The sequence below is a fragment of the Toxotes jaculatrix genome, chromosome 13 (assembly GCF_017976425.1).
Source record: "Toxotes jaculatrix isolate fToxJac2 chromosome 13, fToxJac2.pri, whole genome shotgun sequence".
NCBI lineage: Eukaryota > Metazoa > Chordata > Actinopteri > Toxotidae > Toxotes > Toxotes jaculatrix.
In genome coordinates this window covers 23,349,967-23,364,791 of record NC_054406.1, presented here as the reverse complement: position 1 = coordinate 23,364,791, position 14,825 = coordinate 23,349,967, and the positions used below count along the sequence as shown (strand labels likewise).

The 14,825-nt window shown below is 41.7% G+C and overlaps 1 non-coding gene and 1 pseudogene across 1 annotated transcript; both read left to right on the top strand.

The window, feature by feature from the left end:
• The first annotated feature begins 11,692 nt into the window (after positions 1 to 11,692).
• On the top strand, positions 11,693 to 11,811 carry LOC121192512 (annotated as a pseudogene).
• Positions 11,812 to 11,929: 118 nt separating this feature from the next.
• On the top strand, positions 11,930 to 12,086 carry LOC121192517. Its single transcript, XR_005895197.1, has one exon. It is a non-coding gene; the product is annotated as a U1 spliceosomal RNA (small nuclear RNA).
• The last annotated feature ends 2,739 nt before the right edge of the window (positions 12,087 to 14,825 follow it).

Below are 14,825 nucleotides of genomic sequence, written 5' to 3'. Positions count from 1 at the left end.
AGGTGCTGCCTTAGTGATTAGTGTTCACCTGTGACTGGCTGCCTTCATCCAGGACCCTAGAATAAAAGGACCAGGCTCGCAGAGTATCGCTCTCTCTTTCTTTTCTCCTTGCTGCCTGCATGCCACAGCAGAAAGCTTTGATTTAATGTCTGTTAAAAAGAAGTATGTGGAGGGAGGTTGAGAACAATAGGTGAGTTGGGGTACCATATACACTGTTTCACACATCTAGTTTCCTTTGTTAGACACACCAGGTTAGTGGTTGGTGCCACCCCCTGTATTGGTTTTGGTTAAATAAGAATAAGAATAAGAAATCCTTTATTAGTCCCTCAGTGGGGAAATTGCATTTAGCAACAGCAAGATTACAGTCCAGTAAGTGAAAGTAAAATATAAGTAAGACCAATATGGCCAAAACAAGATACTAAACTAAGAGAACAGCTGCTGTAAAAAAATAAAATATACATACACACATAGATAATAGTGAGGTGTGAGCAAGAGTTGTGGGGGGCTAGGAGTGGGGCATTGTTCAGTTGAGCTGGAGGTGTGAAGGGCTGCGGGTGTGGGGCACTGTCCAATTGACAGGGTGTGGGGCAGCTACGTGGGGGGAGTAGTGGGTGGCTGGTCAAACCGATTGAAGTGATGGTTCAAGTCGTTCACCCACTGCAGGCCCCCCTCAGCCTGGGAGTGGGGTGTTTTGAAGCCTGAGATGGTCTTTAGGCTCCTCCACACCCCACTGATGTTTCGCTGCTTCAGCTGCTCCTCCATCTTCCTCTTGTACCTGGCCTTGCCCTCCCTGATCTTCCTTCTCAGCTCTTTCTGTGTAGCCTTGAGCTCCTCCTTGTCCCCTGACCTGAAGGCTCTCTTCTTCTCCTTCAGTAGAGCTTTAATGTCAGGGGTAATCCACGGCTTGTTGTTTGTGAAACACCGAACTCTTTTGGAGGGCACAGTGTTTTCACAGCAGAAGTTTATGTAATCCGTTATGGTGTCAGTAATGGCGTTGAGGTCCTCCCCGTGGGAGTCAACAAGCTCAGCCCACACAGTGGTGTTGAAGCAGTCCCTCAGAGCCTCCTCGCTCTCAGTGGTCCACCTCTTCACCACACGGGGCTCCACAGGCAGTCTGTGTACTATGGGTTTGTACACAGTCTGTAGGTGAACAATGTTGTGGTCAGCCCTGCCAAGGGGGGGGAGGGGGGTTGCAGAATATGCATCCTTGGTGTTGGAATAAAATAAATCTAGTCTTGTTGTCTCGGGTTGGGCAGTTGACATACTGTGTAAATGTTGGTAACACACAGGAGGGTGGTGCGTGATTAAAGTCACCTGAGATGAGGAAGAGGGCCTGTGGATGCTGTGTCTGCAGTTTGCTGGTAACTGAGAGGAGTGTGTCACAGGCGATGTCAGAGTTAGCAGAGGGGGGAACGTACACAGCTATCACGATAGCATGCGTGGACTCCCGTGGCAGGTAGAATGGCCTCATGCTAACAGCTAACAGTTCAATGTCTCTGTTGCACAGTTCCATTTTCACCACACAATGTCCTGGTTTGCACCATCTCTCGTTCACAAACACAGCAAGACCCCCTCCCTTCCTCTTACCACTGTCCTTCGTCCTGTCCGCCCACAGCAGATGAAAAGACTCCAGTGCGATGATGGAGTCCGGGGTATGAGGGGTTAACCAGGTCTCCGTGAAAACCATGACGCTACACTCTCTGAACTCCCGCTGGTGCCGGGTCAGAGCCGCCAGTTCGTCCGTCTTATTGGGGAGAGAAATCACCTTTTATTTAGAGAAGCTAGTTAGCCCTTTTGTTTGATTTGGTTGTCAGAGGTAGGGAGCAGTCAGGCCTGGTTTTGTTTTATGTTTCATTTATTTGGCACAACCTCATTTTATCATCCTCCCGCACATTGTTATAACCCTCTGTGATGTGAGAGCAACTAGGATTAAATAATTTTGTATTGTCCACTGCTCTGACTCTCTCTCAGTTTTCTTTGTTGAACTGTGGCTATCCTATTTCCCCTAGGGGATGTAACACCTTAAAAACCAACTATGTTTCAGTAATTGAGAATATGAGCACAAACTGCCCTGTGAATCAGAAGGAGCAATAGCTCAACAGGTTGCATGAATGACTGGAACTTCAAAGACTGTGAGTTCAAAGCCAGGTGGTGATGCCATATGTTCTTTATGACCATGCACTCCATGTTATCATACATTATTACTTTTTATTCTGGTTACCACTAGTTATTCCAAACAAACTAATTTTATTCATTATGTACTATATGAACACTTTTTTCTCTGTTTACAACCAAACATATGCCTTTTATTGATGCATACTCTGTAATACAAGTTGCCATAATCATCCCCTTAACATTAATGGGAAACAACATATTTCTTTCATAAACCACATATGGTGAAACTCACTCATACTCTCACATACCAAATCCTGCCTGACTTAACTTTAACATGTGACATGTTTAATATGTGATTAAAAGAGTGCCTGCTCTGTCTACAAACACGTGGACACACTCCTAACACAACTCAGCCAACCTATTATAGTCTATGCAGTTTGAATACTTGCCAGACAAAATACACATCTCTACATGTAAATTCACTCACACAAAACACTTCACCTTTACACAAGATAACCACCTACTTTCACTTATTCAAATACATTCTCAACAGACCCTGACCTGACCCATTTCCTCTCACATTCTCTCCTCTGACCAAACTCTGCATTTTCACACACTAAAAACAAACACCATGAAGGGGAGGAGCCACTTCATGTTTAAAATCCCCTCGACCAAAAACTGCCACTTAGAACACTTCTGCCTACAGTCAGGTTTCTACACATCAAGTGGACTTCATTGCTTACTCTTGGAAAAACAGTAAGTACATTTTTAACACTAAATAATTTACTGCATGCACACATGCTAAACCTTACTTTATCTATACTGCATTGTTTATAAGTTTTCCATGTTCTTCACAGGCATGGCATTTTCTTCACCCTCAAAATTGCCATCAATGAACCACCCACATGTACAGGAAATCCGACAGGCTCTGCAGCTACTATATGTAAGTGCTTTCCTGTTTCTGCAGACTGATGTACTAGAACTATGACCCTTTCCTTGACACTTCTTCTAACTAATATTTCTTTGCTTCCAGGACGCTGCATGTGACCCCCAGGTCTTTGAGCCTGAACTACAGAACAACATATACCAAACCTCAACTGATGTCATGAACAGCACAATCAGGCAGGCACAACTATTCACAGCACTAAAACAAAAGCTAGAATTCCAACAAAAACAACTTGAAAAGACAAAAGAACAACTAAAGCGTTATCAGGAAGCCCTGCACGCCCTTATTCCACCAGGTACTGAAAACTCACAGATAAGAATCTCTACATTTATAACTGTTTCACGTGTCCTGCTTTGAATTTTCTCAAACTAATTATCTTTTCTATTCCTTTAGAAATGGAAGAAGACACACCAATGGACACGCCACATGCTGGAGAAAATGCCTCTCTTCCACTGCAACAACCCACAGAAGGTAGAGTGGACTTGTACTTTCTCCATTAAGATTAACATTAACATAAAGAAAAGACTGTCACTCCAAACTCATGACCAACATCTCATCTGTCTAATTTTCGTTATAACCCACATCCTGAAATACACACACACTCATTCTGTCCACTTTGCAAAGAATGCAATCATATTTTTTTTATCTAATTCTTTAGAAACTGTTGACAAGAAAGTTGTGGACACAGACCATCCAGGCTATGGTGTCAAGGATCCTGAATAGCAGCATGCAACTGATCAGGCAACACAAGGTAAAAGCACTACAACATATGTAGCAATAACTTAACATGACCAAACAAGATATTTAACTATATCAAAACATCCTGTCATAAACACTAATCATACCTCTCCATTTTTTTTATCAGATATTGGACAAAAGACCACTCCTCCAAAGAGTAAAAGATGCCAGCTGCAAGAAAAATAGAGGCTGGACCCACAAAACACAAAGCCTTTCATTACAGTGGCTGTGTAATATTTATATATAAAAAATGTGCATGCTTGAGTGTGTTTAGACTTGTTTGGTTTTCATTGTTGTGTGAAAACAATGTGAGGGTCTAATCCTGCAAAGGGAAACTCAGACCGGGTGTTGTGAATCAAGTCTTTTAATGTCATGTAGCATGGAGACAAGACATACAGTTCACAGTGTGTTCTGCAGTGTTGTCTGAAGAGTGTTGTCTAGTATGACTCTTTATACCTGTAGTCAGTATGCCATAAATACCTTTCCCAGCATGAGAGACAATAAAGGATGTCTTCTGGTCACACCAAACGTAAACAATCAGGACAACCAAATGGGGTTAACTCCCAGGCCATCTATGATAGTTCCAGATCAGCAGCTTTAGATAAACAGTTCACTCTAGGAAGCATCTGTTTTTACACCTACTATAAGCACTCAGGACAATTAACCGGAGTTCTTGTACAAAGGATGGGTTTTAGGTACAGCTTAGTACTAAATGAACAATCCTAGACTTCACTTTCACTAAGGACAGATACATTGAAAAAATGTTTCCACAGTTGACAGAACCACTGTAAAAGAAAGGCGTTTGTATAGATGTTCATATTTAGTTTCTAATAAAAAACAGTTTGTCACAAACTCAACCGTGCTTTTTGCAAATCATACAAAAAATTCACTGAGATCCATTACAGTAAAACTGATACTTGTTAATTGTGTTTATCAGTAACTGACTGCTTTCATCTTCCACATTAATCATTCCTATTTTTTTTACTTTAACTGACAACAAACAGCAAATGACATTCATTTAATGGCTCTCAACTCTAACAAAAGAAAACTAAATATAATCTAAGCACTAATAAATCAAACTCTCATATCAGGGTGAATATAATGGATTAATATAACCTGACTTTCAACAGCCAAGTGTCTGCTCCTCAGTCTACAGGCCAGGAACAATCTCTCCATCAGACAACATCCAATGGAACTGATTTGATTGCTGCTGAATAGAAAGGACACGAGATGTGATGAAATGTCTTTGATGTTTTAGTTTGTCCTGTTGAGCCACTTTCAAGTATGAAACAGATTTTATTAGTGATATGACTGTCAGTTGTTAATGTGAATCATAGAATGTTGCCTCTTAAATACAGTCACAGCAGTGTTTGTCCTTCAGAGCTGTGCAGAGGCTGAACTGGGCTGTGTCTCTTTTGTCAGAGTGAGTGTTTGTCTGCTGACTGCTGGTAGAAATGACTGGAAAGTGTCTTTCTGTCTCGTGTCAGTCCATAATAAGTCCTCCTTCAAGGACTCCAGGACTGGTTTCAGAGTGTTCTTCATCTCTCTCTGCTCTCTGTGCTTTGCACCACCTACATCCCAACTTTGAGAAGAGTTTTTGTCCATCAGATCTTTGTTTTTTCATCAATACAGTAATGTGCTCTTTCCTCACACTCTGGTTTTCCTGTGACTTTGCAGTAGACATTATTTTCTGTGTTCACCTCTTTATTGAAAGTGAGGAGTGATATTCACTATCTCTCCATTGCCTCAGACAGTTTTAGTTGTTGTTTCTGCAACAGATCAGCTGCTGCACAGAGAATCATTTTGACTCATGTTTCTTTTAGATCTCGTTCAACTTATCTTGTGCTGTTAGACCTTAAATCCACAGAGTCCTGCTGTATGTTGGTCTCTTCTCTGCAAGTTCTGGGAGTAGAAGCTGTAAAATAACCAGGCTGGATGGAAGGAGGAAGCATTTTTTTCCTCCAACGTTATTTCATCATTATTTCCAGTTACTGGTATTTTCTCAGTCTGTTTGTAAGTTTGTGTTTTCATTGTATTTCTTTTATTTCTCTCTCTTCTGTTGTGGGGCTCCTGTCTCCTGATCTCCTTCATCCTGGATCTTCTTCTTCAGATCCTAAAACAATGATTTATTTTTATGCTGGTGTGAGAGTTTACATGCAAGTGTGTTTGTTACCTGTGAATCACATTGTGGTTAAGTTTGTGTTTGGGAGATTTCCTCCATGTGTTTATGGAAACAGATGAAGGTATCAGGTCATTCCATTATTTGATGATCTCTACCTGTTAAACCATCCAAAGCAGCTCTGCAGTGTTTCCATCTGTGTTCATGTTGCTGTTTGAGGGTTAAGACTTGGTTTCAGGGTTAGAATTGGGTTTTGGTTAGAGTTAGGGTAAGGACTAGGGAAAGATATAAATACCAGTGTGTGTGTGTGTGTGTGTGTGTGAGAGAGTTTGTCCTTTGATGCCTTTGATGTATCAACATTCTACAGCCTGATGTCACAGGCTGCAGTAAGTGGACACACAGCCAGAGACAAGTTCAGAAGTCAAACAGGAGCAGAAACAGTTGGACTGGACAGGACTTGCTCATGATTTAGGAAGAAAGAAGCACTCAGATATTTCTGCACAATTATTGACAAGGAAGGGAGGAGCTACTGCTGTTACAAGGACAAGAGGAAACTACAGGAAAGTCCAGATCACCTCCAAGGTTTTCAGTAAGTCAGTACATGTTAGTAGTTCATGTCAGTGTCTAGTTTAGAAGTTAATGTTTTGAAATGTTTTGTCCAAATGATATGTTTGTGAAACTGTGACGGCAAGTAATTATACCCATAAGCCCGGTGGTTTGATTGTGTGCTTATCATTCATGGACAATATTGTTTTTTTTTTTATGCTGATCATGATTGTGAGATATTCTCATGGTTGCTCAACTTCTTAACTTTTTTTGGTGTGATGCACTGTAGTTTGTGTTAAAGGAAAGGATTTCTAGGAAGTCTGTACTGTCTGCAACAAGATCCTTTCTAAAGAAATTCTAATGGAAATGATGGAGCATAAAATCCACAGTCCCTGTCCTGTGGAAAAGTTGACTTCCAGAGTTTAAAAGAAGCAAACATGAGGCTTCAACAGTCTGAGTAGATCAAGTTTCTATCTTCCAGGTATTTTTAGTCCAAAATTCCCCTCTTTGTGTTTCTACACCTAATGTTTCCTTGCAAAGCTGTGGTGGAGAGATGGAAACACAGAGAGGAAATTCTGCACTAAAAGACAAACATTTGAAGACACACACTTGATTTTGTTTAACAATGCTGATGAATTTTGGAATTACTATTTGCACAGAAATAGGACTGTGGATTTTGTGGCCTATCATTTCCACAGAAATTGTTTAAAGAAGGGATCTCCTGGCAGCCAGTATGGACAGCAGGAAGAATTCGATCAAACACCAGTGCTTTGAATGTGGAAATGGGAATGTGAGTATATCTTTAAGTGATTTGGGTTTTTTATGCCTTTATTATGGACAGTAGAGAGATGACAAGAAATCAGGTGGAGGCAGAGGCATCAATGTTTCCAGTGGAAACTGAATTAGAGATGTTGTGGTAGATGTTCAGAAGCTTAAGGTTGTTACAGAGGTGTCCTGAAAAGTAGCATATTATGGGGTTTTGCGTTCATGGTGATATATATACATTGACAATTGGACGTTATTACCAATCATTGTAACTTATTTGGAACCTTTTCTGTACATACATAGGGTCATTGGTAAATCTTTGGTCTGGGCCCGCTGCTTTCCGTGGGTGTGTTTTCTGCAGAGCAGCCTGCACCTCCACTGATGTCACAGAGAGCAGTGTGTCCTGTGTCCCCTTTGCGGCCGCAGCTCCTCTCGGTTGGTCGGTGTTGGCAGCGTCAAAGCGACCATAAATCTCGTTCAGCTCATCAGGGGGTGTGGTGTAATTGGAGACAAGTTTTTCTCTCTGTAGTCTGCGATATGCTGGAGTCCCTGCCACCTGCGCCGTGGGTCTGAGGTATTATAGTAACTTTATTTCTTCATGATGACTCTTGAAAGTTTTTGAAGAGGAGAAAATTTCTTCTGTCATTTTTGCCTTTTTTTTCTCACAAAACTTGTTTTAAAGATTTTCATGATTCAAAGAAAAACACATTTTCTTGTTGGTCGGAGAAAATGAGGAACTGTTCCATCATTTATCCAGAAGTTTCTATAGTAATGTGATCATTATTCTGTGACTGTGACAGGAGGAGTTCAGTGAATTGATGCGACTCGTCTGTGCTCTTTCACTGCTCATTTTAATGAAGTATATATTCCCTCTCTGTATTATGATATTGGATTGTAACTCAGCTTTACCACAACACTGTCATTGTACACCTGTATGTTTTGTTCACCGTGTTGATCCATCTGTCTTCCTGTATTCATTCTCTCACTCCCTCACTCACTACAACCACATACACTAAATACACTAAACTGTAGTAAACTGTGGAAAAGCAAATCCATGATGTGTGAAACATAATGTGGCTGGATGATGTTCAGAGGAAACAGATTTTCTGAATGAATGAGGTAATGAAGTTTATTAACAGCAGTGGAGGTGGGAGACTGGGGTTTGTATCCAGAGTCCACTCTGTGGTTAGGTTTGGTATTTACAGCTATTTAACAATACACACAAGCTAACTTGCATACGGCCTAATACAAATGTCACACACACACACATTTCATCAGAGAGAGCAGCTCTCAGAAATAAGTCCAGCAGTGGAGACAGTCCAACAGGCTCCACATGTTTGTGCACTACTCTACTACTGTGCTGAGAGGAGACTGTACTGAAGCTGTCAGCTGTACCATCAGCCTCTGAGGCTGCTCTGCTCTCTGTGTCACACACTGCTACTGTACATGAAGACTGCTGTCAGCTCGGCTCAGCTCCACTCATCACTAACTTCATTTAGAGCAAACAGAGCTCTGCTGTAACAGGAAGCAGCAGAAAGTCAGAGGCTTCGCCGTGAGGAGCGCAGACCTCTCTGTCATGTCAGGTGTTTTCAGGAAGGGACGTCACTTCACAGACCTTCACAACTCGAGTCAGCATCAGACGGACACACGCACAATAAACATCCACGGTAGCTGGAATTTCCCTCTCAGCTCCGGTGTTTCCTAGCGGAAAACGCCAGGACATGAAATGAAAAGAGTGAAACGATCCTTTGCCTTGAAATCCAAAGAGGAAAGCGACGGCGGGGATCCACACGGTGTGTATCCAGAAGTAAAGCATGGTGTCCTTTAATCAGCTGCAAAAGCTCCGCGCTCTTCCCGACGAAGCTCCGTGTCCAGCGGTTCATTTCCAGAAGAGAAAGCGCTGCAGATGAAGCCGAGCGGAGGAAGAAATCCCAGTGTGAACGCTTCTGATGAACACAAGAGCTGGAGACTCTGTCGCTGCTTCTTCTGCTGCTTTCACACGGACATTAGCGACCCCTACCGGAACTGTTATCCAGAGAGGAAGAGACTGTCTGTGTGTGAGTCCTCTGTCTCTGTGTATGTTGCTACTAAAGCAGCGTTTCATGGTTCAGGACTGACAGCAGGACTAATCTGGACAAGTCCAACTCATTTCATTCAGCACCACAACCATGATTTGTCACATGGAGTGAAGTGAAGCCAGTGAAGAGGAGGGGAATGGGAGGAGGAAGCAACACAAAGTGTTTGCTGGTCTCTGATGGGATCTTAGCCAGCAGTTTGTCTCTGTGTTATTCTGTCTCTGCACCGTTAAACATTCATACTCAGGTGGACAGTCACAGTGGACACTGTCTAATGTCCAGAGGAAAAAAAAGTTCTTTTATCACATATTAAAGCTGTGTGATGTTCACTGACAGTGACCATGTGTAGTTTAAATACATGCGTGCAAGTTTATTTTCCTTCAGACAGAAGATGAGCTGATTAATGCAGGAAACAACATGAGTCAGACTCAAGTATCTGCCTTTATAATTCTAAATGAGCTGAGGACAAAAGGTGAAGACGACAGCTCATATGGAAAATTGACACATTAAGAAAAATATATATTTTTTGTGTGAATAATATTAGTGCATATTTTCCACTTTTGATATATGATGGTATAATAAAAATATATATGTCTTTTCAGTCTAAAATCCTTCTAGTGTATCTACAGGAGCTGATTAGTCCCATATATACAGTGGTGTTCCAGTATACGTCAGAGGTCAAAGTGAAGACAGTCTAGTTGGTCTCATTGGATAAAGCCAGTTATCTGTGTGCAAACAAGTGTGACAGCAGATTTATTCCACTTAGTTCTGTCAGAGCCACTGAAGCTGTTTCTTTACTTTTTATTCTTCCCTCCAGCTGCAGTGAGAACATCTACAGAAGAAACATTATTATTATTATTTACTGTCCAACACAGTAAAGTGTAAATGATGGACATTTACTCAACACAACTTTTTATTTCCACTGTCACAGGATAGAAAGAACAAAGAACTTCACTAAGATCCTTGTTTCATAATTCATTTCCAGCCCACAGTGTTTGTGTCCTCCAGCAAACCTTTGGACGTCAGTGTGTCAAGCTGATGTTGGTGAATCTGAGGCTGTGTTGACTGAGAGAAGAAGCTGTGAGATCTTTTAGACCCTGAGGACTCACTCTGGACTGATTTGATAGATGCTCCACAAATAAAAGTGCTTCTCCACTCAGCTAACTACTACTCCTCATAGGGACTGTCTGCAGGAACTGAAGCTGCTTTTGGTCAAAGAGATATTCATGTGTTCACTGTTCACTCAGGACCACTCAGCTGGGTTGGTGAATTCAGCACCAAGGACAGCAGCAGCTGAACTGTACACAACTACTAACAGATAGATGGAGTGTGTACAACATTCATGTAAATATATCTGCTGAAATCCTGTTGGAAGTAGCATAAAGTGTCCTCCAGGCTGATGGCAGTAACCTGCTGCAATTAGCCAATAATGAGCCCATTAGCCTCTATAATGAAGTTCACACATATTATTATTTGCAACACAGGATGAAGACAATTAGTTTAGAATCATTTGAAGGTTTATGAGAGTTGCTACTTTATTTTTAATCCTGTTGCTGTAGATTTTCCTCAACTCCAAACAATGTGGACTGTGAAGTGAAGCATTAACAACCTCTCAGTCAGCACCATGGAAAGAGGCAGAGACGACTGCTGTGGCCTTGGTGTTAGTCTGCAGATTTTAGATCTGATGTTGAAAACTACTGTTGAAAGATGAAAAACTTTTCACCAACACTGAACATTATTCACAACCTCACTGACAAGAAAAACACTATACACTGAAACACTGACATTGATTCAATTGACAGTTTTATTGCTTCATGATGCATCTGCTTCATTGATCTGATGTATTTCTCTGTGAGTCACATTGTACTATAATTTGTGCAGAAGTTCCAACTAACATTCAGTATCTTCATCCACAGAAACTCCTCCACTGGCTCACAGAAGACACAGAGACAAAAAGGTGAAGCTCCCATTTACCTGGACACTGAGACACTGATTCACTTCTTCTCCTCAAAGCTGCTGAACTGTATGCATGTCAGTGTTTTGTTCAAATGATTTGTTTGTTAACTTGATGTGATATTTAAGCACACAAGAACACGATGTTCAGCCCAAAAGTGTTTGGGCACACACACAAAAAGTAGCTGTTTTAAATATTTCCATCTTACATCTTACTCAATGTTGGACAGGAATGGACCTATAAGTGATCAGACTCAGTAACAGCCTTTATCAGATGATGGATAGTCAGAGAATTCAGGTGGATAAGGTGATTTTTGATTGCTTCTTGTGCTTGGATTTGTAGAGAAATTGAGATGATTATTGTCCCTATTAAACATTGGATTTATTAGTGGTGTTTTAGCATGTATAAAGACACTTTTTATATGGGTTGGTGTTGCTTACGGCCATACCACCCTGGGCACGCCCGATCTCGCCTTATCTCGAAAGATAAGTAGAGTAGGGCCTGGTTAGAACTTGGATGGGACACCACCTGGGAATACTAGGTGCTGTAAGCCTTTTATCTCCATTTTTGATTCAAAATAAACAAAAAATATCATCCCTAAACTAGTGTGGTTCATCTCCATCTTGTGAGGTGGCTTTGTTGATTCAGAGTTATATGTCAACTTTTGCAGTCTGTCCACAAAGCGGCAGTGTTGCTCTGCAGAAGCTCTCTGAGGGTGAGGCTCAGCCATTGCACTCCGGCTGTGCTGACCCCTGCGAATTCCCCAAATGTGGGAATCTCGACTGCATAATTTCTGGTAGTGGGGGACTGCGTTCGCGCTCTCCCCTGATGCGTGCGTGTAGAAGAAAACACAATGTGTCAGGAATGCCCATGTGCTAACCTGTTGAAGACTCTCCATTTTGTGAAGTGGCTTTGTTGATTTGGAGTTATATGTCAGCTTTTGCAGTCTGTCCACAAAGCGGCAGTGTTGCTCTGCAGAAGCTCTCTGGCGGACGCTACAGAGTGGCGTGTTTAGTCATGACAATTACCCGTGTTCCCATTGGAATTGGGGAAGTGGGCGTGGCCTTTCCATGACAAAATGAAGTGTGAGCTCTCCTGTCTGTCTGTGCTGCTTGTTTGTGGAAGAAATGTGTGCTAGATTTTGTTCTAGTATGCTATATTTCTAGGCTTTGGTGTGGAACACCAATGAGTTGAAGCTATTTTTGGCCGGCTTTGCCGTATGGCTGAGCCTTTTGAGTTGGTGAAAAGTAAATTCGCTGGTATACTTTATTTTTAGGCTTTGGTGGGAATGCTGGCATCTTTGAGACAAGAAAAGTGTACCACATGGGCCTTTGCTTTCCTTCCCAAGAGACAACTTGACTAGTGGCTTTGTGGACAGACTGCAAAAGCTGACATATACAATTGCAGCTCATACTTACCTGGCTGTGTTGCTGTGCTGACCCCTGCGAATTTGAATGTGAATGCGAATGTGGCCTGTTAAAAGCTCCAGCTTCAGTAAATAGATTTTTAACCTCCAACACTTTGCTCTGAAGAGTCAGTGACAGGCAGCTGAGTGGAACCAAGCAGAGAGGAGAAGTCAGTCATTGTGACGTTCACTTCCACACTTCACACACTCCTCACACAACCACAAAGCAGGTGGAGAATGTGTAACAGTGTGTGTATATGTGTCCTTTCACAGACACAAATATTATCACTGTTATATTTGGAGGAACAAAGTGGTGACGAGTGATCTCACAGACACAGAGAGCAGCAGTGTGGACAGTCTGTAGGAGGGTGTGGATGTGTTTGCCTGAGAAACAACAAGAATTTTGGTGCTTGAGTGTGTTTCTGACTTTAGGAGCATGTAGAAAGTTTGTGATCTATCTTTGATGTGTTCGTCTTTGCTAACTGACCCATTTGCTTCTATAGTCTCTGTATGTGGATGATACTGACATGAAAAGTAAAGCTGAAGGTGAAATGAAGGAGATGCAGAGAGACAGTACAGGAAGGAGTGAGTCTACATAGAGACAGATGAAAGGAGGGAGAGAAACAGGTGGAGGAAGGAGAAGCTTGAAGTGGTGAGTTTTCAACAGTTTTCCCTCATACTTTATATTTTTAAATGCACATCAAAACATTTGAGATTTTTAAATCAGCTCATGAGTCATTTTAAAATTCATTCCCGATGTCAGGAGTACTAGCTTTTTCTGGGGCTTTTATTTTCCATGGTCCAGAATAAACTTTAAAGATTAAACTAAGATGCATGAATGAAACTTCACTCCATCTCTGTGTTTCTCTGTTAGTGTTGATGAAATCAGTACAGCAGGTGTCTCTGCCTGTTTCTAGTTCTGCTTCCTTCATTGGAGCAGAGCTGTTTTCATCCTTCATGTCTCCACCTGTCTGATCCTATTAGATCACAACACGTCTGCTGAGCTGATCAACTCTGTAGCCCAGCAGATGGTGAACTGAGAAAATGAACATTTATTCAGCTGATAATAGAAATGAGATTGGTTTTTACTTCTGCCAAGGGAATTTGTTTCTGTTTTGTTTGTGATCAAACTGATCACAAACAATTTATTTATTTTAAAATTCCAATAACTGGAAACAGCCTCTGAACAAATGAAGCTTATACTTTTCCTGTAGTCCTCAGTTTAAACAAAGGACACATCCTCACCTGATGTGAAGTCAGGGTTTGTTCTGTGGGACAGCCAGAGGGATGGTGTGTGTCCCGTCATTGTCCAGTAGCTGATCCACAGCTGGACAGCTGTCCTCCCTCCCAGCCTGTCTTCTGTCAGAGGGCTGGAGCTGCTCTCTTGTGTCCTGTCAGAGTTTGGACCTCAGTCTCTTCTCCACCAGTCTCCCCAGACAGAGCAGCCCCACAAACACTGCCCTCCGTCTTCTGTCCTTCAAACCAGGACAAAGCTCCATGTCTCCTTTAGTCTTCTCACTGTCATTGTCCTGCTGTCTGCTGTGACAGAGTAACAGAGCTTTAAATAAGATCTGTAATATTTTACTGAAACCGTTCTGAACCATCACTGTATTATTACATTTATTTCATGCATCCAGGTAAAGAGATATGTTTTCTTCATCTTGAGTCAAATCATGAATGATTTATTTTCATCTGGTTTACTTTACTTTTCAAAAACTGTGTGAGCATCTGGAACATGAAGATGAGGCTAGTTGCTTTTATCGCTGCCTTTCTTGATAAGAATCATTTCTTTGGCACTGACAGGCGTCTGTTGATGTTGCAGGTTCAGTAATTATTCATCTTTTTCTCACCCTTCTCCGTTTCCTCCTCTCATCAGTTTTTCTTCTACCACCTGATTCTTCTTTGCTCTTCTAACTGAACAGTGACAGACGTTATTCTCTCAGGTGTGAACCAGTGTGCAGCTGCTTGTGCAGTGAATAATGTAGTGATGAGTCTGATTATGCAGCAGGTAGTTGTTCATTCATCAGCCCAAAGGTTAAATTAGCTGAAACCAGACATTTACTGGTTTGAGTCACATGGACAGAGTTTTGCTTTGGGAAATTTCACAAGTCACAAGTTTGTAGTCGATAAAGATTCTCTCCATATTCTGGCACATCCACTGA